The 27,788-nt window shown below is 44.1% G+C and overlaps 1 protein-coding gene across 4 annotated transcripts in view; it reads left to right on the top strand.

Annotated features, from left to right (window-relative positions):
• The window catches only part of LOC133620899 (phosphatidylinositol 4-phosphate 5-kinase type-1 alpha-like), a 112,893-nt gene that overhangs the window by 785 nt on the left and 84,320 nt on the right, over positions 1-27,788 (top strand). The window lies entirely within an intron of this gene.

Here is a 27,788-nt window from a genome sequence, read left to right as displayed (position 1 = left end):
TGTGTTTGCAGTAATCTTTCAGAGTTTACTTGCACAAGGCCTTGAATACTTAGATACTGTTTCCACAGGATGCGGAACGGCAGCAAAACGTTGCCGCCACAGAACGGCACCACCGTTCTGTTGAGACTCGGTGTAGCAAAATAGCGTGGACTTTCGCATAATCACGTGTAGGGTTGTTCGGTAAACCTGTACCAATAAAGTACTGCGGTTGCTATCCATCCATCCATACATCCATTTCCTACCGCTTGTCCCTCTCGGGGTCGCGGGAGGTGCTGGAGCCGATCCCAGTCGCATTTGGGCGGAAGGCGGCGTACACCCTGGACAAGTCGCCATCTCATCGCAGGGCCAACTGCGGTACTAATGAGTTTAAAAAAAAAAAAAAGGTATAGTGCAGGTGAAAAATACCAGTACTTTTTTTTTCTTCATGTGCCCGAGGTGTGCCGAGACACATGTCGCCAGTCAACACATGCAGAGGCCACTTGCATTGTATAGAAAGAAAAAGGAGAATGAACGTGTTTTGACTTCAAATCTAATGATAAAGGTGGATCTGAAGCGCCGCTCTGCGTTTAGCGGTTTAAAACATAGCTAGCCAGCGACAAACATCTGTCAAAGTTTTTTTTTTAGCTACTTCTAAATAACTAATCTTCGCCCCCACGGCAACAAAAACATTTTATGGTCCCTTTCATTTTAAAGAGTATCGAAATACATTTTGGCTTCATCACCAAAATTTTTGATATCGGGCCAACCCTAATCACGTGATAAAGTAAACACGGCGGAATGTCTCAAGTTTTGCCGTCCATCAATACCCACAGGTGGGCGCATCTTGACCTACTTGTGGCTAGTGTTGGGAATTGATATTTTCGGTTCGGATTTCACTTTCGATTATGTTTAACGATTAGGTTCCTTTTTATTGATATTTATTTAGAAAAAAGGGTGGATTAGCATCAATTTTGTGTAGTTAGAGCGGTGGTCGGCAATCCGCGGCTCTAGAGCTGCATTTAGCGCTGCCCTAGTGGTTCCTTGGAGCTTTTTAAAAAATTTACGAAAATGGAAAAAGATGAGGGGAAAAATATATTTTTTGTTTTAATGTTTTCTGTTCATGACACAAACCTTCCTAATTGTTAGAAATCCCACTGTTTATAATAAATATGCTTCACTGATGAGTATTTGGCGAGCGCCGTTTTGTCCTACTAATTTTGGCGGACTCACTGTAGTTTGTTTACATGTACAACTTTCTACGACCCTGCCACAGAAATATGTGTTTTATGCCACTCCAGTTTTCTCATTTTGGCCCAAAAAGTTTCTATATTGTGCGTTAATGCACAAAGGTGAGCTTTGTTGATGTTACTGACTTGTGTGGAGTGCTAATCAGGCATTTTTGGTCACTGCATGACTGAAAGTTAATCGATGCTAACATGCTATTTAGGCTGGCTGTATGTACATATTGCATCATTATGCCTTGTTTGTAGGTATATTTGAGCTCATTTAATTTCCTGTCTTGTGTATTTGATTTATATTTACATGTCTCATGACACATTATCTGTATGTAATATTGGCTGCATTTCTGATAGTTGTTTGTGTGCCATGTTGTTCCAGACCACAGCAAACGTTACCCAGCTTGCGAAAATTGTACTAAATCCATTAAAACAAGACAGCCTGACATTTCCTTTAACTTGGACACACACACACATCTATACCTTTGGCCATTCAATGCCAGTAATTTCCAGGAGTTATCTCACCCTCTGAGAAACCTCCATTTTACTAATGTTTTCCAATGTTGTAAAAATGTGTAGATAAAATATTACATTTCAATATTTCTGTCAACGCAGGTTTGCATCAGCCTGCGACACAGTCATTTTTGTAGTAGGCTAATATAGCTAATATAGACACATCGTGTGTTGCTTTCATTATAACACTTATATAAGGCTTTTAATTTTTTGCGGCTCCAAACAGATTTTTTTTGGTATATTTGGTCCAATATGTCTCTTTCAACATTTTGGTAACATGACCTTTGCAACCAAGCCTACAGTGAGGTCACATAGAAGAAAAAAAGGTACTTAAAAAATGCATTAATAAACGTAATAGATAAATATTCTTCTGCAGAATTTAACAAAATAAATAATGTGGAAATTACAAAAGGATGTAACATTTAGTAACATTCGATATTAACTTATTACATGCAAAGTGAGTTATGTCAAGTCTTTATTGGTTATCAATTTGATGATTGTGGCTTACAGTTTATGAAAACCTTGAATTGAAAATCTTAAAATGTGGGGTTTCAAAAGTGTAAGCCAAGATCATCAAAATGATAATTAAGGCTTGGCATACCTCACATTGCATTTAATGAGTTAGTATCACATACTAGTTTCACATTCAAAGTTAATTGCTGACATGAATGGACTTGTATACGATATCATAATTTTGTAAATTTCACCTGTATAATATAATGACTGAGAGAAAATCTTGACTATAATTTGCCTACCTAAAATTAGGAGTGTCTACTGTAGCAAATAGACCACAAATTTAGTTGCTGCATGGTGACATTCGTCTAGCAGCAGACATTAACTGGAGCGTGAACTGCCCGCCCGGAGACGGACAAAATCTGTTTTTCGTCATGCTCATCTAAATTAAAAAGGCATTCATTTCAAATTAACAAATAATAGCATAGGCCTCGAATTCTAACTTTTTAACGTCAAGGCAAGTGTACACACACACACACACACACACACACACACACACACACACACACACACACACACACACACACACACACACACACACACACACACACAAGTATATGATATACAAATAATCAAATGTCAATAAATTGAAATAGGTCATACGCTATATGATAGTCTAACTTGTAGTAAACTTTAGTAAAGTTGTGTATAAACGAATATTTTAAAACGGCATGCAATTTTCGTTCCATTATCGTTTACATCAGCGACTTATGTTCAACGTTTACAAAAAAGTAAACAAATCCACATGTTGCACATGTGGTCGTTGACAGCCATGAATCAAAATAAACATTCACGATACAGCACATGAAGAACATTGACAGGTCTAGAACTGCTGAGTTTTGAGGGCAAACGATCGACTAATTTAGCACTCCATTTAAACTATGAAATTAACCTACCGAAAGAAGTTGTGTAACTTGCTAAATTTTTTCCCAACAGCCTGTAATTGTTCGTGTTTTCTTTTTTTGATTTGTTCCTTACTCGGCATTTTAAGAGCTGCCTGACCTATATTTGCCAAACACCTGACGTGCTCCGAGACCCTGATGCAACTCGTGTATCTCCCGGAAAATCTCGGAACAACTCTGCTATCCTCGTTGTCGGTTAACCTTTGACGCACGCTTCCAAAATGGCTGCGCCCATGTTGTTTATACTGATTAGGGTTAATTATGCGATGTCTTAAACAGTTGAAAATGTAAGAAAATAAGTAATGTCGGTGTGTTTTTATCAATTTATTCGACGAAACAATTACCGTATTTTCCGCACTATAAGCCGCCCCGGGTTATTAGCCGCACCTTCAATGAATGGCATATTTCAAAACTTTGTCCACCTATAAGCCGCCCCGAACTATAAGCCGCGCCTACGCTGCGCTAAAGGGAATGTCAAAAAAACAGTCAGATAGGTCAGTCAAACTTTAATAATATATTAAAAACCAGCGTTCTAACAACTCTGTCCCAAAATGTACGCAAATGTGCAATCACAAACATAGTAAAATTCAAAATAGTGCAGAGCAATAGCAACATAATGTTGCTCGAACGTTAATGTCACAACACACAAAATAAACATAGCGCTCACTTTCTGAAGTTATTCTTCATTCGTAAATCCTTCGAATTCTTCGTCTTCGGTGTCCGAATTGAAAAGTTGGGCAAATGTGGGATCCAAAATGGCCGGTTCCGTCTCGTCGAAGTCATCGGAGTCAGTGTCGCTGTTGTCCAGCAGTTCTGTGAATCCTGCCTTCCGGAAAGCTCGGACCACAGTTGTGACCGAAATATCTGCCCAGGCATTTACGATCCACTGGCAGATGTTGGCGTCGTCTGGCGCTGTCTGCCTGTCTTAGTGAAGGTGTGTTCGCCTTCTGTCATCCACTGTTCCCACGCAGTTAGCAGTCTAGCTTCGAATGCCCTGTTGACACCAATATGTAGCGGCTGGAGGTCTTTTGTCAATCCACCCGGAATGACGGCGAGTATTGAATTAAGCGCGTAAGCGTGTCTCTTAATGTGATGTTATGAGCTAGCAAATATAACAACTACACTACCCAGCATGCAACGATAGTGACGAGCATGCGCGGTAGCCCTGAGAAGCGTTGTTGTATGCTGGCAGTTAGAATGTGGTTATGAGCACGCTGTGAGTAAACGTTGAGAACTCAGTTAACACGCCTCGTCTGCATTATTTATAATTAGACAGACAACACACTTACCGTATTTTCCGCATCATAAGGCGCCCTGGGTTAAAAGCCGCGCCTTCAATGAACGGCATATTTCAAAACTTTGTCCACCAATAAGCCGCACCGTGTTGTAAGCCGCATCTAACTGCGCTAAAGGAATGTCAAAAAAACAGTCAGATAGGTCAGTCAAACTTTAATAATATATTAAAAACCAGCGTTCTAACAACTCTGTTCACTCCCAAAATGTACGCAAATGTGCAATCACAAACATACGTATATCAACATGGACAGAGCTGCGTGAAAAAAGCCACCCGGCCTCTTCGCGTAAACTTAAACTTACCTTAACCACTCGCTCATCTTTTCTTCATCCATCCCTTCGAGTTAGCTTTTATGATGACGCCGGCTGGAAAGGTCTCTTTTGGCAAGGTCTTCCTTTTGAATATCACCATGGGTGGAAGTTAGCATGGCAAGCTAGAACCACAGTGAAGGATGACTTCTCATTCCCTGTGGTGCGAATATTCACCGTACGTGCTCCCGTTCCACAGTGCGGTTCACAGGAATATCAGTTGCTGTGAAATACGGTAGTAATCCGTGTGCGGATGGAGAGATTGCGTCTTTTCATGAACGGGATCCTTGTCGCTTAGTAGGAGCCATTTTGTGGTCTTTACAGATGTAAACAGGAAATTAAACGTACGGTGATATCCGCGCGTTTTTTCTTCTTCTTCCGGGGGCGGGTGGTTGCTTACAGTAGAAGAAGAAGCGCTTCCTGTTCTATGGGGGCGGGTGCTTACCTTGGCGGTTGCTTGCGTAGAAGAAGAAGCGCTTCCTGTTCTACCGGGAAAAAAGATGGCGGCTGTTTACCTAAGTTGCGAGATCGAAACTTTATGAAAATGAATCTTAATATTTATCCATATATAAAGCGCACCGGGTTAAAAGCCGCACTGTCAGCTTTTGAGTAAATTTGTGGTTTTTAGGTGCGGCTAATGGTGCGGAAAATACGGTAATAGGAGCCATTTTGGGGTCTTTACATAAACACACAAATGGAAATGAAACGTCACATATCCCAGCATGCACCGCGCGCTTCTTCGTCATCCACTGTTCCCACGCAGTTAGCAGTCTAGCTTCGAATGCCCTGTTGACACCAATATCTAGCGGCTGGAGGTCTTTTGTCAATCCACCCGGAATGACGGCGAGTATTGAATTAAGCGCGTAAGCGTGTCTCTTAATGTGATGTTATGAGCTAGCAAATATAACAACTACACTACCCAGCATGCAACGATAGTGACGAGCATGCGCGGTAGCCCTGAGAAGCGTTGTATGCTGGGAGTTAGAATGTGGTTATGAGCACGCTGTGAGTAAACGTTGAGAACTCAGTTAACACGCCTCGTCTGCATTATTTATAATTAGACAGACAACACACTTAATAGGAGCCATTTTGGGGTCTTTACATAAACACACAAATGGAAATGAAACGTCACATATCCCAGCATGCACCGCGCGCTTCTTCTACGGGGAAAAAAGATGGCGGCTGTTTACCGTAGTTGCGACATCGAAACTTTATGAAAATGAATCTTAATATTTATCCATATATAAAGCGCACCGGGTTAAAAGGCGCACTGCACTGTCAGCTTTTGAGAAAATTTGTGGTTTTTAGGTGCGGCTAATAGTGCGGAAAATACGGTATGTTACAATTAACCATCAGCAGGTGAAAAGTCAAGGGAGGTCACGGCATGTTCTTGCCGTCGATGCTGGTCAATTTTTTTAGGGCATTACGGAAAGTGACAAGTGCGATTGCGGCATTTTCTGCGGTTGGCGTGGTTAAATTCTAACACTGCTTTTCAATTCCCTTGTGGAAAAGACAACAGTTTTTCCTTGCAGAACGACGCACGCACACACACACACACACACACACACACACACACACACACACACACACACACACACGCACACACCCACACACACACACACTATATTCAACTCCTACAAACCTTTCCTCTGCTTCCCCAGCCCTTGTATCAGCTGGTGTTTGACACAGGTTCTGAAATAGCTGCCTGGGATACGCCTGTATACACTTCCTAAATTTTGGACCTCCACAATCAAGGTGTCCTCATCCACTTGAGGTGAAATTACGTCCGAAAACCTTTTGACAAGTTGACTTCATGTCTGTTCCCGCCCAAGAGGACGTTTTTAAGTGTAAAATACGATCCGCCTTTAAGATGGACTATTTTATTTTGAAAGTAAACTGGATAATTGATTTTGTGTCTGTGCTTGACTCCCTGACCAACACAAGCGATTTCAGCTAAATTGATCCGCCATGTTGCGGCAACCGGCAAAAATAAAAGCTTTGTGTATATTTAGTTCATGGTCGAAACCGACACCATGAATTGAATAAAAAAAACAGAAAGAGTTTGCCGCCGTGGCGATGACGTTCTACTGCCGTTTTTCATCCTGTAGAAATCAGGAGTTAGACTCTACCCGCATTTTTCAATTGGACAGTCAGAGGCCAGGTCCTACTGAAACATTTAGCAAGATGTATTTAAAACAGGTCACAGGTAAATGCCGGTAAACAGCATGGGTCTGACTCGCAAAGGCCTAAGGGTTAGCTCCATTAGCACAGCTTCCACTAGCCAGCTTCTGCCAAAGACTGAGCCTAGACCAATAATTATTCGTTTTTCTTATAGTCCGTAAAGAAAACTATTTTTAAATTTTGGTCCGGAAAAACACGTCCATGGCCAGACGAGTCTTCACGAAGGTGGGGGCTATTCCAGAGAATAATAGTCCAGGTGGTTTGGCACAACAAGGTGGAGCCATTGGAATTTGTGGGACTGATTTAACCTACAGGATGTGTGATTATCATATTAATACGAGCGTTTACGAGCGAAGAGTCTTGTGCAGTGATTAGGAATAGCCATAACAATTACTTGATGTTTTCACAACAAGACGGATCCTTGCTAGGAGTCAGGGTGACAGGTCAGGAGGCCCGTAAAGACAGACAGCTTGTCGCCAGCTTAATACAGCACGTGTGTCAAACTCAGGGCCCAGGGGGTAGATCTGGCCTGCTATATCGTTTAATGTGACCCGCGAAAATCCTGGAAGTGATGTGCGTCAATAAAGCACTTCATCTTTTTACTAAGCATGTGTTTTTTTCAATTTTGACAAAAAATTACAGAAAAATACATACAATTGCATGTCTTTTAAACTTGAAAACTATACAACCATGTAAAAAACATTATATTGACACAGGGGTGTCAAAAGTGCAGGTTGCAGCCCCCTTTTTTTGTCCCGCAACATATTGTCGGATTTATTTAAAAAAAAAATAGTGTACAAAAAATTTGTGATGTAATGTGAAAAAAAGCTAAAAATGTAATACTGTGAACTCGAGGGAGTCGGAACTTTTTCCACCAAAGGAAAGAAGAAGTATGCAGAAAAGTCATAGTATTCCTACTCAGTGGCCTAGTGGTTAGAGTGTCCGCCCTGAGATCGGTAGGTTGTGAGTTCAAACCCCGGCCGAGTCATACCAAAGACTATAAAAATGGGACCCATTACCTCCCTGCTTGGCACTAAGCGTCAAGGGTTGGAATTGGGGGTTAAATCACCAAAATGATTCCCGGGCGCGGCCACCGCAGCTGCCCACTGCTCCCCTCACCTCCCAGGGGGTGATCAAGGGTGATGGGTCAAATGCAGAGAATAATCTCGCCACACCTAGTGTGTGTGTGACAATCATTGGTACTTTAACTTTAACTTTAACTTTTATTCAGCGGCTGTTTCGATTTTTTTTTTTTCATTAAGAAAAAAAAATGGGACACTTTTTTACATTTTTACTGTTATTTTTTTTACCTGTGTAATAGTTAATATTAATGCACTTTGTCAACTTTTACACAACACTGACACTAAGTTTTGTCTTTAAATATATGAAATGTCTGTTTTTAGCATTGTTTTACAAAATTAAGATATTTTAAAATGGCATTCGACCGTGTCCCTCGGGAAGTCCTGTGGGGAGTGCTCAGAGAGTATGGGGTATCGGACTGTCTGATTGTGGCAGTCCGCTCCCTGTATGCTCAGTGCCAGAGCTTGGGCCGCATTGCCGGCAGTAAGTCGGACACGTTTCCAGTGAGGGTTAGACTCCGCCAAGGCTGCCCTTTGTCACCGATTCTGTTCATAACTTTTATGGACAGAATTTCTAGGCGCAGTCAAGGCGTTGAGGGGATCTGGTTTGGTGGCTGCAGGATTAGGTCTCTGCTTTTTGCAGATGATGTGGTCCTGATGGCTTCATCTGGCCAGGATCTTCAGCTCTCACTGGATCGGTTCGCAGCCGAGTGTGAAGCGACTGGGATGAGAATCAGCACCTCCAAGTCCGAGTCCATGGTTCTCGCCCGGAAAAGGGTGGAGTGCCATCTCCGGGTTGGGGAGGAGATCTTGCCCCAAGTGGAGGAGTTCAAGTACCTCGGAGTCTTGTTCACGAGTGAGGGAAGAGTGGATCGTGAGATCGACAGGCGGATCGGTGCGGCGTCTTCAGTAATGCGGACGCTGTATCGATCCGTTGTGGTGAAGAAGGAGCTGAGCCGGAAGGCAAAGCTCTCAATTTACCGGTCGATCTACGTTCCCATCCTCACCTATGGTCATGAGCTTTGGGTTATGACCGAAAGGACAAGATCCCGGGTACAAGCGGCCGAAATGAGTTTCCTCCGCCGGGTGGCGGGGCTCTCCCTTAGAGATAGGGTGAGAAGCTCTGCCATCCGGGAGGAGCTCAAAGTAAAGCCGCTGCTCCTCCACATCGAGAGGAGCCAGATGAGGTGGTTCGGGCATCTGGTCAGGATGCCACCCGAACGCCTCCCTAGGGAGGTGTTTAGGGCACGTCCGACCAGTAGGAGGCCGCGGGGAAGACCCAGGACACGTTGGGAAGACTATGTCTCCCGGCTGGCCTGGGAACGCCTCGGGGTCCCACAGGAAGAGCTGGACGAAGTGGCTGGGGAGAGGGAAGTCTGAGCTTCCCTGCTTTGGCTGCTGCCCCCGCGACCCGACCTCGGATAAGCGGAAGAAGATGGATGGATGGATATTCAATTAAATTCAGATTCAATTATGTTCTCTTTATCCAACGTTGTGTATTATTGTAATCGGAATTTTTAGTAACACCGTTAGTGAATAAAGTTCATATTTGTAGTTGTTGCCCCATATTTCTGCACAATAACTCAGATATGGTAACACTAGTGAGCAGTAGAGAATATGGAGTGATTTTTGGTCCAGAACATATTTTGCTTTATTCATTATTGACATGTTTCTTGCTACTTTATGTTGTGTATTTTTTACATGAGGTTTCCAGTTAATTTTATCATTATGACACACACAAATGTGTTTTCTTTTACCTTTTCAATGTCTACTCCATCTATTTGTATTTGTGTTTGACTTTCCCTTCTACTCTTACCGAATAGCATTTAGTTTTACAAAAATTTAAAGATAGTCTGTTATTGTCAAACCATTTTTTTACTGTATTTTTTTTTATAAGGCGCACTTAAAATCTTTAATTTTCTCAAAAATCGACTGTGCACCTTATAACCTAATGTGCGGAATAATTTTGATTGTGCAATTTTATTTGATACATGGTGTAATGAAAAGTGTGACCAGGATGTAAAGCAGAGCAGTTGTCACACATAAGAGATATGTATAGACTGTAATATGACGCCAATAAACAACACCAAAACTTTAAATGTTCCATTGAGAATATAGAACATTACACACGGTGCTGAAAAATCTGTCAATGTTTTAGTACGACTTTGGTAAAGTTAAAGTTAAAGTACCAATGATTGTCACACACAAACTAGGTGTGGCGAAATTATTCTCTGCATTTAACCCATCACCCTTGATCACCCCCTGGGAGGTGAGGGGAGCAGTGGGCAGCAGCGGTGGCCGCGCCCGGGAATCATTTTTGGTGATTTAACCCCCAATTCCAACCCTTGATACTGAGTGCCAAGCAGGGAGGTAATGGGTCCCATTTTTATAGTCTTTGGTATGACTCGGCCGGGGTTTGAACCCACAACCTACCGATCTCAGGGCGGACACTCTAACCACTAGGCCACTGAGTATGACGCCACACCGCTTGATGGATTGACGACGCATTACGGCTACCGTAGTCAAAAGTGCTGTGCTTCAACATACTGGTAGTATTATGGTGTGTGTATAAGGAAAACGGGGTAGCACCGTGTAAGAGGGGTTAGTGCATCTGCCCACAATACGAAGGTCCTGAGTTCAATCCCGGGCTCGGGATCTTTCTGTGTGGAGTTTGCATGTTCTCCCCGTGACTGCGTGGGTTCCCTCCGGGTACTCCGGCTTCTTCCCACCTCCAAAGACATGCACCTGGGGATAAGTTGATTGGCAACACTAAATTGGCCCTAGTGTGTAAATGTGAGTGTGACTGTTGTCTGTCATCTGTGTTGGCCCTGCGATGAGTTGGCGACTTGTCCTTCCGCCCGAATGCAGCTGAGACAGGCTCCATCACCCCCGCGACCTCAAAAGGGACAAGCGGTAAAAAATGGATTAATGGATGAAATTGATTTAAGTAAAGTCTGAATGTCATGAAAACAGTTAGCTCCATATTTTGACACTTCTTTGACTCCTGTCCTTGCACGCTACACCGGTACAACAAATATAATGGAGAGAAGACGCTGCCGAAGGTGAGCCACGTAAATAAGACCGCCTACAGAATGGCGCATCCGGAAGCGACTGTCAGAAAGCGACTTGAAGATGGTCTGTAAAACATAATCTATGCAACATTTAAAACAAAGAACCACCATTACATGTCAGGTAGACCACAAGGAAGTGTTTTAAATTGTAGGGTGTACCTTTTATTATGTCCATTTGTACACTCTTATGTTACATTTTATATTTAGGCCCATTAATATTAATAAAGTTAAATGTGGCTTTTATTTAGCAAGCTACTTTTGCCGTGTAGCTTGCTACAATTCTCCGGGGATAGCTTCCCCTGTAGCTCAGCTACCGTATTTTCCGCACTATAAGGCGCACCTAAAAACCACTAATTTTCTCAAAAGCTGACAGTGCGCCTTATAACCCGGTGCGCTTTATTACGATTCATTTTCATAAAGTTTCGATCTCGCAACTTCGGTAAACAGCCGCCATCTTTTTTCCCGGTAGAACAGGAAGCGCTTCTTCTTCTACGCAAGCAACCGCCAAGGAAAGCACCCGCCCCCATAGAACAGGAAGCGCTTCTTCTTCTACTGTAAGCAACCACCCGCCCCCGGAAGAAGAAGAAAAAACGCGCGGATATCACCGTACGTTTCATTTCCTGTTTACATCTGTAAAGACCACAAAATGGCTCCTACTAAGCGACAAGGATCCGGTTCATAAAAAGACGCAATCTCTCCATCCGCACACGGATTACTACCGTATTTCACAGCAACTGATATTCCTGTGAACCGCACTGTGGAACGGGAGCACGTACGGTGAATATTCGCACCACAGGGAATGAGAAGTCATCCTTCACTGTGGTTCTAGCTTGCCATGCTAACTTCCACCCATGGTGATATTCAAAAGGAAGACCTTGCCAAAAGAGACCTTTCCAGCCGGCGTCATCATAAAAGCTAACTCGAAGGGATGGATGGATGAAGAAAAGATGAGCGAGTGGTTAAGGGAAGTTTACGCGAAGAGGCCGGGTGGCTTTTTTCACGCAGCTCCGAAGGCGAACACACCTTCACTAAGACGGGCAGACAGCGCCGGACGACATACGCCAACATTTGCCAGTGGATCGTAAATGCCTGGGCAGATATTTCGGTCACAACTGTGGTCCGAGCTTTCCGGAAGGCAGGATTCACAGAACTACTGGACAACAACAGCGACACTGACTCCGATGACTTCGACTAGACGGAACCGGCCATTTTGGATCCCACGCTTGCGCAACTTTTCAATTCGGACACCGAAGACGAAGAATTCGAAGGATTTACGAATGAAGAATAACTTCAGAAGGTGAGCGCTATGTTTATTTTGTGTGTTGTGACATTAACGTTCGAGCAACATTATGTTGCTATTGCTCTACACCATTTTGAATTTTACTATGTTTGTGATTGCACATTTGCGTACATTTTGGGACAGAGTTGTTAGAACGCTGGTTTTCAATATATTATTAAAGTTTGACTGAACTATCTGACTGTTTTTTTGACATTCCCTTTAGCGCAGCGTAGGCGCGGCTTATAATCCGGGGCGGCTTATTGGTGGACAAAGTTATGAAATATGTAATTCATTGAAGGTGCGGCTAATAATCCGGTGCGCCTTATAGTGCGGAAAATACGGTACATTTAATTGAGAGTAATTTGTAGCTTAGCTTACCACATTTTCCAAGTAGCTTACCCATCACTGCATATTTTCAAGGTGTGGCGGCAATAAAAATGATGTGGCAGCGCGCCACATTCAATCACATTAAGGGGAAACCCTGCAAATACACAAAAACAACAATTGGTAAGAAAAGTTGGTATTGCATAATAGGTACCCTTTAAATTAAACCATTAACTAAAGTTAGCTTAGGCGATCTGCAAAAAAACCCCATTAACTGAAGTTAGCCTAGGCAATCTGCAAAAAAAAAATCACATTGTTTTTCAACTGCTCTGCTTTACACCCTTCTTCATCCCCGTTATGACAGGGAAATACCATATTTCATCTTTCATGCTGAGCCTCCATCAGATTTACCCACAAAACAAATTGTGATGGTCTCTTTTCTCTCATCTTGTTTGTGCAGGCTTTTATTATTTTTCCTCTCTGTTATGTTTATGGTGAGTACATGATGAAATGATCCTCTACATACTGGTGGCCAGCTTTCGTCCTGTGTGTATTCTTTGGAACGACTAATCCATTTAGATGTGTGACACTTACTAGTTTTCTCATGTACAATGGAGTATTTTTTTCCTGCACAGTCAGAACACAAATAGTAGCTTACTTACAGCTATGATGGCGTACATGTTTTAAGTGCAGTATGCTGCCCAGTTTCCAAGAGGAAAAAATAACATTTATATTTATTTCCTTCTCATAGGCTGGCCTATTGTTGCTATGTAAAGCCTGCAGGCTACTGGATAGAGACCGGCAGGGATTGTATAGTGAGGAACAGATTGTTTGTCTATTGTCTGTGGCCCTCTTATGTTAAGTAATTGGGTTAGTCTGGTTGTCTACCCCAGGCCTGCTGCGCCATGTGGCTTATTATCTTGTTAAATTTGGGGGTGAGGGGTGGGCGTACTCATATTTGGTCGTTAATTATAGTAGTAGGAAATACTTTAAAATGTTTAATTGAAATTGTCACATCACCATCCTGTGTTTTGGCTAATTATAATTGTGATAAAAATGTAATCATTAATTAAACTTGAACATTTTAAGTTTTAGCATTTTTAACCTTTAACCATTTTGAAATGTTTCTATTAGGGATGTAACGATAAACAATATTAATGATAACTGCGGTAAAACGTCTGACAGTTAGTATTACCGTTTTAAATTAAAATGATCTAAAAACCGTGATTGATAACTTTAATAAACTCAGACTGACTGGTGCTAGCTTAAATGCTAACATGAAAACAATTAAACAACATACCCTAATCTAAATTTAGATTACTGTCTGAGCAACTAAGATATTCAATTGTGTACATTGAACCTACAGGCTGTGCTCTCTTAGACAGAGTGATCGATATATATACTCAGAAGAATATGACAGAATGTTTTTTTTTCCAACTTTATAAACAAAGACAAAGCTGTCTACAGAAAGTGTACTTGAAGCAAAGTCCATCCATCCATCCATCTTCTTCCGCTTATCCGAGGTCGGGTCGCGGGGGCAGCAGCTTAAGCAGGGATGCCCAGACTTCCCTCTCCCCAGCCACTTCATCCAGCTCCTCCCGGGGGATCCCGAGGCGTTCCCAGGCCAGCCGGGAGAGATAGTCTTCCCAGCGTGTCCTGGGTCTTCCCCGTGGCCTCCTACCGGTCGGACGTGCCCGAAACACCTTCCTAGGGAGGCGTTCGGGTGGCATCCTGACCAGATGCCCGAACCACCTCATCTGGCTCCTCTCGATGTGGAGGAGCAGCGGCTTTACTTTGAGCTCCCCCCGAATGACAGAGCTTCTCACCCTATCTCTAAGGGAGAGCCCCGCCACTCGGCGGAGGAAACTCATTTTAGGCGGCTTGTACCCGTGATCTTGTCCTTTCGGTCATGACCCAAAGCTCATGACCATAGGTGAGGATGGGAACGTAGATCGACCGGTAAATCGAGAGCTTTGCCTTCCGGCTCAGCTCCTTCTTCACCACAACGGATCGATACAGCGTCCGCATTACTGAAGACGCCGCACCGATCCGCCTGTCGATCTCACGATCCACTCTTCCCCTACTCGTGAACAAGACTCCGAGGTACTTGAACTCCTCCACTTGGGGCAAGATCTCCTCCCCAACCCGGAGATGGCACTCCACCCTTTTCCGGGAGAGAACCATGGACTCGGACTTGGAGGTACTGATTCCCATCCCAGTCGCTTCACACTCGGCTGCGAACCGATCCAGTGAGAGCTGAAGATCTTGGCCGGAGGAAGCCATCAGGACCACATCATCTGCAAATAGCAGAGACCTAATCCTGCAGCCACCAAACCAGATCCCCTCAACGCCCTGACTGCGCCTAGAAATTCTGTCCATAAAGGTTATGAACAGAATCGGTGACAAAGGGCAGCCTTGGCGGAGTCCAACCCTCACTGGAAACGTGTCCGACTTACTGCCGGCAATGCGGACCAAGCTCTGACACTGATTATACAGGGAGCGAACTGCCACAATAAGACAGTCCGTTACCCCATAGTCTCTGAGCACACCCCACAGGACTTCCCGGGGTACACGGTCGAATGCCTTCTCCAAGTCCACAAAGCACATGTAGACTGGTTGGGCAAACTCCCATGCACCCTCAAGGACCCTGCCGAGAGTATAGAGCTGGTCCACAGTTCCACGACCAGGACGAAAACCACACTGTTCCTCCTGAATCCGAGGTTCGACTATCCGGCGTAGCCTCCTCTCCAGTACACCTGAATAGACCTTACCGGGAAGGCTGAGGAGTGTGATCCCACGATAGTTGGAACACACCCTCCGGTTCCCCTTCTTAAAGAGAGGAACCACCACCCCGGTCTGCCAATCCAGAGGTACCGCCCCTGATGTCCACGCGATGTTGCAGAGTCTTGTCAACCAAGACAGCCCCACAACATCCAGAGCCTTAAGGAACTCCGGGCGGATCTCATCCACCCCCGGGGCCTTGCCACCGAGGAGCTTTTTAACTACCTCGGCAACCTCAGCCCCAGAAATAGGAGAGCCCACCACAGATTCCACAGGCCCTGCTTCCTCATAGGAAGACGTGCTGGTAGGATTGAGGAGGTCTTCGAAGTATTCTCTCCACCGATCCACAACATCCGCAGTCGAGGTCAGCAGAGCACCATCCCCACCATACACGGTGTTGACACTGCACTGCTTCCCCTTCCTGAGGCGGCGGGTGGTGGTCCAGAATTGCTTCGAAGCCGTCCGGAAGTCTTTTTCCATGGCCTCCCCGAACTCCTCCCATGTCCGAGTTTTTGCCTCCGCGACCGCTGAAGCCGCACACCGCTTGGCCTGTCGGTACCTGTCTGCTGCCTCAGGAGTCCCATGAGCCAAAAGAACCCGATAGGACTCCTTCTTCAGCCTGACGGCATCCCTCACCGCCGGCGTCCACCAACGGGTTCTAGGATTACCGCCACGACAGGCACCAACCACCTTGCGGCCACAGCTCCAATCGGCCGCCTCGACAATAGAGGCACGGAACATCGTCCACTCGAACTCAATGTCCAGCGCCTCCCTCGTGACATTTTCAAAGTTCTTCCGGAGGTGGGAATTGAATCTCTCTCTGACAGGAGACTATGCCAGGCGTTCCCAGCAAACCCTCACAATGCGTTTGGGCCTGCCAGGTCTGTCCGGCATCCTCCCCCACCATCGCAGCCAACTCACCACCAGGTGGTGATCGGTTGAAAGCTCCGCCCCTCTCTTCACCCGAGTGTCCAAAACATGATACCGCAAATCCGATGACACAACTACAAAGTCGATCATGGAACTGCGGCCTAGGGTGTCCTGGTGCCAAGTGCACATATGGACACCCTTATGTTTGAACATGGTGTTTGTTATCGACAATCTGTGACGAGCACAAAAGTCCAATAACAGAACACCACTCGGGTTCAGATCCGGGCGGCCATTCTTCCCAATCACACCTCTCCAGGTTTCACTGTCGCTGCCAACATGAGCGTTGAAGTCCCCCAGTAGAACGAGGGAATCACCCGGGGGGGCACTCTCCAGTACTCCCTCAAGTGAATCCAAAAAGGGTGGGTACTCTGATCTGCCGTTTGGCGCGTAAACGCAAACAACAGTCAGGACCCGTCCCCCCACCCGAAGGCAGAGGGAAGCTACCCTCTCGTCCACCGGGTTGAACTCCAACGTGCAGGCTTTGAGCGGAGGGGCAACAAGAATTGCCACCCCAGCCCGTCGCCTCTCACTGCCGGCAACGCCAGAGTGGAAGAGAGTCCAGCCCCTCTCAAGAGAAGTGGTTCCAGAGCCCTTGCTGTGCGTCGAAGTGAGTCCGACTATATCTACCCGGAACTTCTCCACCTCACGCACTAGCTCAGGCTCCCCCCCCCCCCCCCCCCCCCAGAGAGGTGACGTTCCACGTCCCAAGAGCCAGCTTATGTAGCCGAGGATCAGACCGCCAAGTGCCCTGCCCTCGGCTGCCGCCCAGCTCACACTGCACCCGACCACTATGGCCCCTGCTATGGGTGGTGAGCCCATTGGAGGGGGGACCCACGTTGCCTCTTCGGGCTGTGCCCGGCCGGGCCCCATGGGGACAGGCCCGACCACCAGGCGCTCGCCATCGTGCCCCACCCCGGGCCTGGCTCCAGAGGGGGGCCCCGGTGACCCGCGTCCGGGCGAGGGAAATCTGGGTCCTTTGTTAGTGTTCTTCATAGAGGTCTTCGAGCTGCTCTTTGTCTGATCCCTCACCTAGGACCAGTTTGCCTTGGGAGACCCTACCAGGGGGCATAGAAACCCCCGGACAACATAGCTCCTAGGATCATTGGGACACGCAAACTCCTCTACCACGGTAAGGTGGCAGCTCAGAGAGGAGTGAAGCAAAGTGAACACTCAATTTGCCTATGTCAATATCAATCAATCAATCAATGTTTATTTATATAGCCCTAAATCACAAGTGTCTCAAAGGGCTGCACAAGCCACAACGACATCCTCGGTACAGAGTCCACATATGGGCAAGGAAAACTCACCCCAGTGGGACGTCGATGTGAATGACTATGAGAAACCTTGGAGAGGACCGCATATGTGGGTAAGCCCCCCCCCCAATAAAAAACATTCTAAACATTTTACGAATTAAAACAGAAAAAACATTTAAACACTCAAATATGAATATGGCACTTATAAATCCTGAACAATATTGAATGTTTCTTCTCAATCAATCAATCAATTTCCTCTATATAACCAGGTAAAGACTCATTGAGATTAAAATCTCTTTTTCAAGAGCGACCTGACAAAGAGGGCGGCACAAACAAAGTTACAAAAATAATTACAACAAGACAATACAACAAAACAGCAGCAGTCATACCACAACAGGTCAAAAATAATTTAAAAATGATTAATCCATCCATCCATCCATCCATTTTCTACCGCTTGTCCCTTTCGGGGTCGCGGGGGCTGCTGGAGCCTATCTCAGCTGCACTCGGGCAGAAGGCGGGACACACCCCGGACAAGTCGCCACCCATCGCAGGGCCAACACAGACAGACAGACAGACAACACCCACACTCACATCCACACACCAGGGCCAATTTAGTGTTGCCAATCAACCTATCCCAGGTGCATGTCTTTGGAGGTGGGAGGAAGCCGGAATACCCGGAGGGAACCCCCACAGTCCTGAGCCCGGGATTGAACTCAGGACTACTCAGGACCTTCGTGTTGTGAGGCACATGCACTAACCCCTGGTCCGCCGTGCTGCCCTAGTAATATTTCAATTTAAAAGCAAGTACATTGCCCAAGAGAAATGGTTTCTCGATCTTTTAAAATGTACTTTTCTGCCAAGAAAGTATGTCAATTTAATAGGTATTGTTTTAGTGAAGTGAAGTGAACAGAATTATATGTATATAGCGCTTTTCTCTTGAGACTCAAAGCGATTTATATAGTGAAACCCATTATCTAAGTTGCATTTAAACCAGTGTGGGTGGGGATGAGAGAAGCCACACAGACGATACCTTCTTACTTTAAGTTCTTTCTTGAATTCCTTTTAATCAGAGTGTTGGGACTTAGAACTTTCTTTTGTCATACCCTGCATGACAGGCTACTGTTGCATTTTTCCTGTTTCTTGGTATTTTTCCTGTTTCTGGGTCTTTTTCCTGCACGTTGCCTCTGTGTCTGCATCCTGGTGGTCCAACCATAACAGATTAGGACATCACTGTGGCATCTAGAGATGTCCGATAATATCGGACTGCCGATATTATCAGCTGATAAATGCTTTAACATGTGATATCGGAAATTATCGGTATCGGTTTCAAAAAGTAAAATTTATGACTTTTTAAAATGCCGCTGTACGGAGTGGTACATGGACGTAGGGAGAAGTACAGAGCGCCAATAAACCTTAATGACACTGCCTTTGCGTGCCGGCCCAATCACATAATAACTACGGCTTTTCACACACACAAGTGAATGCCATACATACTTGCTCAACAGCCATACAGGTCACACTGAGGGTGGCCGTATAAACAACTTTAACACTGTTACAAATATGCGCCACACTGTGAACCCACACCAAACAAGAATGACAAACACATTTCAGGAGAACATCCGCACCGTAACACAACATAAACACAACAGAACAAATACCCAGAACCCCTTGCAGCACTAACTCTTCCAGGATGCTACAATATACACCCCCCGCTACCTCCTACCCCCCACCTCAACCCCGCCCACCTCAACCCTGCCCACCTCAACCTCCTCATGCTCTCTTAGGGAGAGCATGTCCCAAATTCCAAGCTGCTGTTTTGAGGCATGTTAAAAAAAATAACGCACTTTGTGACTTCAATAATAAATATGGCAGTGCCATGTTAGCCTTTTTTTCCATAACTTGAGTTGATTTATTTTGGAAAACCTTGTTACATTGTTTAATGCATCCAGCGGGTCATCACAACAAAATTAGGCATAATAATGTGTTAATTCCACTACTGTATATATCGGAATCGGTAATTAAGAGTTGGACAATATCAGAATATCGGATAACGGCAAAAAAGCCGTTATCGGACATCTCTAGTGACATCATAGTGTCCTATTTTGCAGCCGTGCGCAACACAAAAAAAGTACTGAGACTGAGTCGCCAACGCACTCGATTCCGCTGTAGGATTTGCAACCAAACGGAAATGTTAATACTATTCAACTACATAATGAAGAGGATCACAGTTTAAAGAGCCCAGGGGGCTGGATATCGAAATTTGTTTTGTCAGAAAGTGCCCCAGTAGGTTATATTCCTTTGAGACTGTGTTTACTTGATTGCAAAGAAAACACATCAGCTTTCTCACTGCACTGTCAATAAATTAATTATTCTGCCCTCACTACTCGTTTCCAGTGTCTGCAGCTAGACCGATAGTTAACAGCATGAAGAAACAGAAGCTTGAACAGTTTTGTTGAGGATTGATGTTCCTTCTTTTGAATGCTTTTCCTTCCTCAGTTTTATTTATTTACACTTCTTCCTTTATTTAGGTTCGTAAGACTGAAAATATGAACATAAAATAAGCGTTACAAAAGAATAACGTCCATTGTTTATTTTACCTAAATAATGTCCTTTTTGTATTTTACTTGAATAAAAAAAGGTTTAGTGATAATACCTTTACACAAACTACAGATGTTTACTCATATAGAAATTAAACAACATCCACAGCAAACGTTGCACACAATGAATGTAGCTTAACTTAATTAAACCTAAGTTGTAGCGATAGCCCTCTACTGGTCAAATTTAGGGCTACACGTATTAATCGAGCTTTGATCGCCAGAGAGTTACTCAGACAAAAAACAACACGACCACAAATACAAAAGACATCACAAAGTCAGCTATTTCAATACAAAACAAAAAAAATACCTTTATGCACAATATCTACTTTAGGGTTTCCACTTTCCACTAGACTGCCAAGATACCTGTGGTGGTGGGGGCATGGTCACCATGACGTCATCGAGTCGTTTGCATAATTTTCTATATTTTTCGTTTAAAAAGGCTCAAATGTATAGATACATTTAAAAAACAAATCTGTTAGTACTTATTATTAACATATGTTTTTTTTATCGTTTTGCCATATTTGCAATTGTTGCTGCGTATTGTACAATGTACTTTGTTGACATTTTTTCACGAGTATATCTGGGATGTATTAAAATTATGTCAACATTGCAGGCATGCTGACAATGCTCCAGACAATGGCGTGCGTTTTGTTTACATCCAGTTTCGACAGCGTGGTTTTTGATAATCAAAGTATTTTTTTTGGTGGTCGAGTTTTTGGTACATCACTTGTCAATAGTGCGCAAATAATAGGCTATATGTATGAATTCATACTGCAACGACCAGCTGGTGTTTAATGTTTGTGTGATTTTGATTTGATGTCAGCTTTTCCATTGTTTGCAAACACATTGTCCGTGCCTGAAAGGTGATTGGTGGAGAATGAGGAAGTGTTGATGTGTGTCTGGGTAAGCAATGACTCGCAAAGACTAAAGTGTTTGCGCGGGAGGTAAAACCTGTTGGAATTGTGCCGTTTGTTATGATGAGATTGGAGATAAAAGTAAAAAATTGCGTCTTTGTGTGATATCTTTTGAGGGCTACAGGTCACTAAATTACTTTTAATTTGTTTTCAAGTTAAAAAAAAGTATTTTTATTTTCAAGGTGTGGCGGTAAATGTCGTGGTGGCGCGCTACACTCAATTACATTAAGGGGTATTTAAAAAATTCTTCCACATTACACGTGGAGTTCTACTATTTATGCTGCTTGTCTGCAACAGTCAGTACGTGTCCATGCACTACATTAGTCCGATTTCTCAAATAGTTGGGCTCTAAATAAGTCTTCAACAACCTATGAAAACACCTAAATCCGACCATGTTCGTTTTTTGTAAAGTCGGACTAACACACCTGGATTATGCGATTGAAAACCAGATATCTCAACCGCCAGAGGGGACCCTTTGTATTGCACATGCGCTAGTGTCATCGCGTGGGATACGACCCGGAAGCAAATGCCATTCAATAAAAATGTAGGCAACAATTGTAATGAAGAGTAGAATGTTTATTTGCTTCACCAATTAAAATAACATACTATTTTAAAGTGTATCGATAGGAGGAAAAAGAAACAGCTTTGTTTAAGAAGGCAGCAAATGAAATTTAAAATGCTGAATTAATTCGGACTCCCAAACGAAATACGAATGAGGTGAAAGAGAATGAAGCAGGTATATTACAAGGCAAATAATTAAAGAGTACATAAGCCTCTTCACACTGCATTTGTGCGCTCCAAACTGATTAGCAATAACTCTGTATTCCGCACAATTGGCAAGATAGTCCAGAACAATAGCAACTCTCATATGGAACAGATGAGAGCTGCGCCACAAACGGTATTTTCCTTCGGATTTAAAACTCCTTCCATCAATCCACAGAGCCTTATGAATGAACTCGGAAATCAGAATCAGAATCAGAAGAGTTTTATTGCCATTCAGTGTTTCCCACAGGACAGGCATCTATTTGTGGTGGTGTGGTCGGCGGGCGGGTGGGCGGGCGGGGGGTGGGGCGGCGGCAGCGGCGATGACCAAGAAGAACGCGGAGTTGGAATATAATTACAACATTTTAAGTACATATTTATATACAGATTTGAACAATTAGTGATTCACTGAAATATATTTCCTCCTCCTCCTCCTCCTCCTGCTGCTGCTGCTGAACAGGTCGCACCTGTGGTCCGAACTGTAGGCCTACCTCCTCTCTAAGTCGAGCCCTTTTCGGCCGTTGAAAATATTTTTCTATACTCATCTGTGTGAAGGAGTGAACATCCAACATTGGAATTTATTACTAACGAGCAGAAGCGCTCTATGTACAGTGCCGTCTAACCTTAAGCGGCAGCAGCTCAACACATGCAGGGTTCAACGTTAAGGTTTTTTTCTACTTGCCTGACTTCTCAAATCTACTTGCCCCAATATTTGTACTTGTCCTGCCTAGGTTTTTTTCTGGCTGTGTAGTGCTCATGGCTTATATCTTAATAGAATCCTTCCCGTTGACTATTTACAACACTACACAGTATTTATTATTATTATTATTATTATTATTATTATTATCTATAATTGCATTTAAATGGCATTGCATACATGTAAAATTAAATGCTATTTCACATTATTTGACCAGTAGCAGTTACACTCATCTGAACAGGTCAGCCACCTGTTTAAAGCCCAATCACAGTTGAAATCTTGAAATGAATGGTCTTTAATGGCCAAAACATTAACCTGGACAACATTTTAACAGCTGGTTGGCTCAGATTGTATTATTTTCATTGCATTCACATGCTGCAGTGGACAGTGGACAATTTAGCTTCAGTCCATGTGTGTTTATTGACAACATGGTTATAACCTGGACACGTTAGCTCGTCGGTATTGTAACACGTGACTGTTACTACGAGCGTCTGCCCCGGGCCACGAGTCAAACAGCGGCGGTGTTAATGAAGCAGCGTCAGGCTGCTCACCGTCAGTGAAACGCTCGGTGAAATCACGGATTAACGTTAAATATATGACGAGCCGCGAGCGATGCAGCTATAACCTATCTACTAGTGATGGGTTGATGAGGCGTCATGAAGCGTTTTGACACATTGCAAAACTGTATTGATACTGTGTCGATACTGTGTCACTAAATAATGACATCTGCTGGACATTAAAAATCCCTACAGGCAACCTATGGACCGACTCAACTGACACTGATTTTATGACCTAGTACAGTGGTTCTCAAATGGGGGTACGCGAACCCCTGGGGGTACTTGAAGGTATGCCAAGGGGTACGTGAGATTTTTAAAAAATATTCTAAAAATAGCAACAATTCAAAAATCCTTTATATATTTATTGAATAATACTTCAACAAAATATGAATGTAAGTTCATAAACTCAGTGAAGCACAAGCTCAGGTTTGTCACTAAAATGTCTGTCAAAAAGAACTGTGAAAAGAAATGTAACTATGCAATATTCAGTGTTGACAGCTAGATTTTTTGTGGACATGTTCCATAAATATTGATGTTAAAGATTTATTTTTTTTTGTGAAGAAATGTTTAGAATTAAGTTCATGAATCCAGATGGATCTCTAATACAATCCCCAAAGAGGGCACTTTAAGTTGATTATTACTTCTAGGTGTAGAAATCTTTATTTTTAATTGAATCACTTGTTTATTTTTCAACAAGTTTTTAGTTATTTTTATATCTTTTTTTTCCAAATAGTTCAAGAAAGACCACTACAAATGAGCAATATTTTGCACTGTTATACAATTTAATAAATCAGAAACTGATGACATAGTGCTGTATTTTACTTCTTTATCTTTTTTTTTTCAACCAAAAATGCTTTGCTCTGATTAGGGGGTACTTGAATTTAACAAAAAATCACAGGGGGTACATTGCTGAAAAAAGGTTGAGAACCACTAACCTAGTATATACAATAATATAAACCAAGTCATTGTATTTCATTTAGGATTATTTCATAACTTCATTTAAATAAAAATATATTTTTTGTCTTTTTTAGATACAGTCAAATAATGTCAACATGTATCATAACATGGAAATCTAAGAGAACGTGTTGTGAATGAGGATGCTTGTGGACCTGGAAATTATTATTTATTTATTTTTACACATTTTTATTAAAAAAAAAACAGTTTTTCCAACGTATTCAATTTTAGACGCTTTCTCTTCTTAGTTATTATTTCTCCGGCTGTAGAAAAGAGCCACTCACAGGGCATAGAGGAGGCGTCAGTGCGACACGGTTCGCGTATCGGTCACGCGACCAAAACAGCTCATGATCGGTCACGTGACTTTCTAAAAGCGGTACGCGCACCTACACAGGGTTTAGCTCTATGAGCTCGACGCATGCACCGATGCATCGGTGTTGCCGGACCCATCACTACTATCTACCTATAACACCTGTAAAAATGAAGCAATGCTACCACGCTAGCAAGCGTTAGCTCGCCGGCTATGAGCCACCAAGCTGCTAACTGTCGCCAAAAGGCACCATTTAAGTTTTTTCCCCATGGCATCCTGGATCAAGGCTTTCAGCAGCTTTTGGACGTTTGAGGTAGAAACGTAGGAAGCGCCATCATTATGAAAAGTAGCCGGCGAGTATTTTGATTCCGTCCGTCCGTCACTCTTCTTCTTCTTCTTCTTCTTCTTCTGGCCCACCAGGTGAATTAAGTGCTATTGCATAGTGCATAGTAGGCTACCGCCACCTACTGCACCTGAGGTGTAACTACAAGCAACATTCACAGACAGTCCCATTGCTTTTATGAGCGGTCAACCGAGTCAAAAGCCGAAAAATCCATTTGTGGCGGACGTAATTCTTTCGTGGCGGGCCGCCACAAATAAATGAATGTGTGGGAAACACTGCCATTGTTTGAGAACGGGTTCACAAACAAGGAATTTTACTTGGCGCAATCGTGCAGCATAAAACACATATAACACAGAATAGAATAACATGAACTGTAAATGAGCTATCAGATCTTGTTATTGTTCATGTGTCTGATGGCCGAGGGGAAAAAACTGTTCAGGTGGCGGGAGGTGTGGGTCTGGATGGACCGTAGTCTCCTGCCTGAGGGGAGAGGGGAGAATAGTTTGTGTTCAGGGTGAGAAGAGTCAGCTGTGATCCGACCCACACGCCTCCTGGTCCTGGAGTTGAACAGGTCCTGGAGCGGTGGGAGTTTGCAGCCAATCACCTTCTCAGCAGCACATACCATGTGCTGCAGTCGATACTTGTCCCGGACTGTGGTGCCGGGGAACCACACAGTGATAGAGGAGGTGAGGATGGACTCGATGATGGCTGAGTAGAACTGCACCAGCATCTCGGTCGGCATCTTCAGTTTTTTCAGCTACCGCAGGAAGTACATCCTCTGCTGGGCCTTCGTGATGAGGGAGCTGATGGTCGGCTCCCACTTGAGGTCCTGTGTGATTGTGGTGCCCAAGAAACGGATGGAGTCCACAATGGAGACGGGGGTGGGAGAATCAATCGGGGTGAGGGGGGATGGTGGGGCTTTGACTTTCCTGAAGTCCAAGATCATCGCCACTGTTTTCTGGCCATTCAGCTCCAGGTTGTTGAGGCTGCACCAGGACGCCAGCCGGTCCACCTCTCTCCTGTAGGCGTACTTGTCGCCATCCAAGATGAGCCCGATAAGCCCGATGAGAGTAGTGTCGTCCGCAAACTTGAGCAGCTTTACTGACTGGTGACTGGAGGTGCAGCAGTTTGTGTACAGGGAGAAGAGCCAGGGGGAAAGTACACAGCCCTGTGTTCGTGGTTCGACTGTCCGAGACAATCTTCCCCAGCCGCACGTGCTGTTTTCTGTCCGTCAGGAAGTCATTGATCCAACTGCAGAGGGAGTTGGGCACGCTGAGCTGGTAGAGCTTGTCTAGTAGCAGCCCGGGGAGGATGGTGTTGAAGGCACAGCTGAAGTCCACAAATAGGATCCTGGTGTAGGTTCCTGGGGAGTCCAGATGCTCCAAGATGAAGTGGAGGGCCAGGTTCCCTGCATCATCCACAGACCTGTTGGCTCTGTAGGCAAACTGCAGTGGGTCCAGGAGGGGGGCGGTGATGTCCTTGAGGTAGGGCAGTACCAAGCGCTCAAAGGACTTCATGACCATAGACGTCAGCGCCACCAGCCTGTAGTCATTAAGTCCTGTGATCCGTGCTTTCTTGGGGACAGGGATGATGGAGGAGGTCTTGAAGCAGGACGGCACGCGGCATAGCTTCAGAGAAGTGTTAAAAATGTCAGTGAAGACAGGAGCCAGCTGATCCGCACAGTGTCTCAAGGTGGAGGGGGAGACACCATAAGGCCCGGGGGCCTTCCGCGTGTTCAGCTTCAAGAACTGCCGGCGTACATCCTCCTCTCGGATGGACAGGGCCTTTGATGAAGTCCTGTGATGTTTTTGGAGTCCTTTAATGTCCTTGGAATCCTTTAAGTCCTTTAATGAAGGGCTGGAGTTGGTGGGGGGGTGGGGGTGGGGGGGGGGGGGGGGGGGGAGCAGAGCTTTGATGAGATGAAGGCCGTTCGTGACGACAGTAATGTGTGTTGAGGTCCTGAGCGAGAGTCCGGTCATTCAGGGCCTGGGGGGCTTTGGGTTTATAGTTCGTAAGGGCCCTTAATCCTCTCCACACGGCTGAAGAATCATTGGAGCTGAACTGTTCCTGTAGATGGTTAGAGTACACAATTTTAGCTTTCTCCACTTCCCTGTTGAAGTGGTACTTCGCTTTTCTGTAGGTACTACAGTCCCCGCTCCTCCACGGAGTCTCCTTTTTCTTGCGCAGCTGTCGGAGCTTGGGTGTGAACCAGGGCTTGTCGTTATAACAAGCCCTGGTGCGCGTTGGAATGATGCGCGCCTCATTGAACTGTATGTATGAGGTCACAGTGTCCATATACCCGTCCAGATTGTCCGTGGCCGCTCCAATTGCCTCCCAGTCTGTCGTCTCCAGTGTTGGGTTAGTTACTGAAAACCAGTAACTAGTTACAGTTACTAGTTACTTTATTTCAAAAGTAACTCAGTTACTAACTCAGTTACTTAAACCAAAAAGTAATGTGTTACTGTGAAAAGTAACTATTTAGTTACTTATATATATTTTTTAATTTTTTTAAGGCCCCATTTAATGCCCTTTTAGCCTTCATTTCAGTACTGTTATTGCACTGGAGAATAATACAATCTGTTGATCAACTTGACATGCATTTGCAATAACTGAACTCTGCTAAGCAATGTGGTCTACATACAACACACAAAGACAAAGATATGTTTCAAAGGGCCAATTTTTTTCAGACCAGAAGAAATTGACAAAACTATTTTAAATAGCTGCAACATAACATACATAAGTAACAAACAGCATAATAACAACATAGCTGTAAACCAAGAAAGGCACACTACATACATAAAGCCTAACCAGGCATTTTTTTATCTCAAGGAATTCTGAAATAAAATCATGTCTGAAGCCCAGAACACTCTACACATTTCCCCACTTAGTTTAGAGAAAAGGAAATATTAGCCTGGCCCACTAGTATCCCTCTTTAGGTTTGTGAACTTTATAGTCTAAACATCTAGAGTGATGTGATAATCAAACACTCTCGAAGTCTAGAATGAAAGAGTA

Source organism: Nerophis lumbriciformis, linkage group LG21 (genome assembly GCF_033978685.3).
Source record: "Nerophis lumbriciformis linkage group LG21, RoL_Nlum_v2.1, whole genome shotgun sequence".
Taxonomy (NCBI): domain Eukaryota; kingdom Metazoa; phylum Chordata; class Actinopteri; order Syngnathiformes; family Syngnathidae; genus Nerophis; species Nerophis lumbriciformis.
The sequence above is the reverse complement of the archived record's forward strand: the minus strand, read 5'-3'. Positions and strand labels throughout refer to the sequence as shown.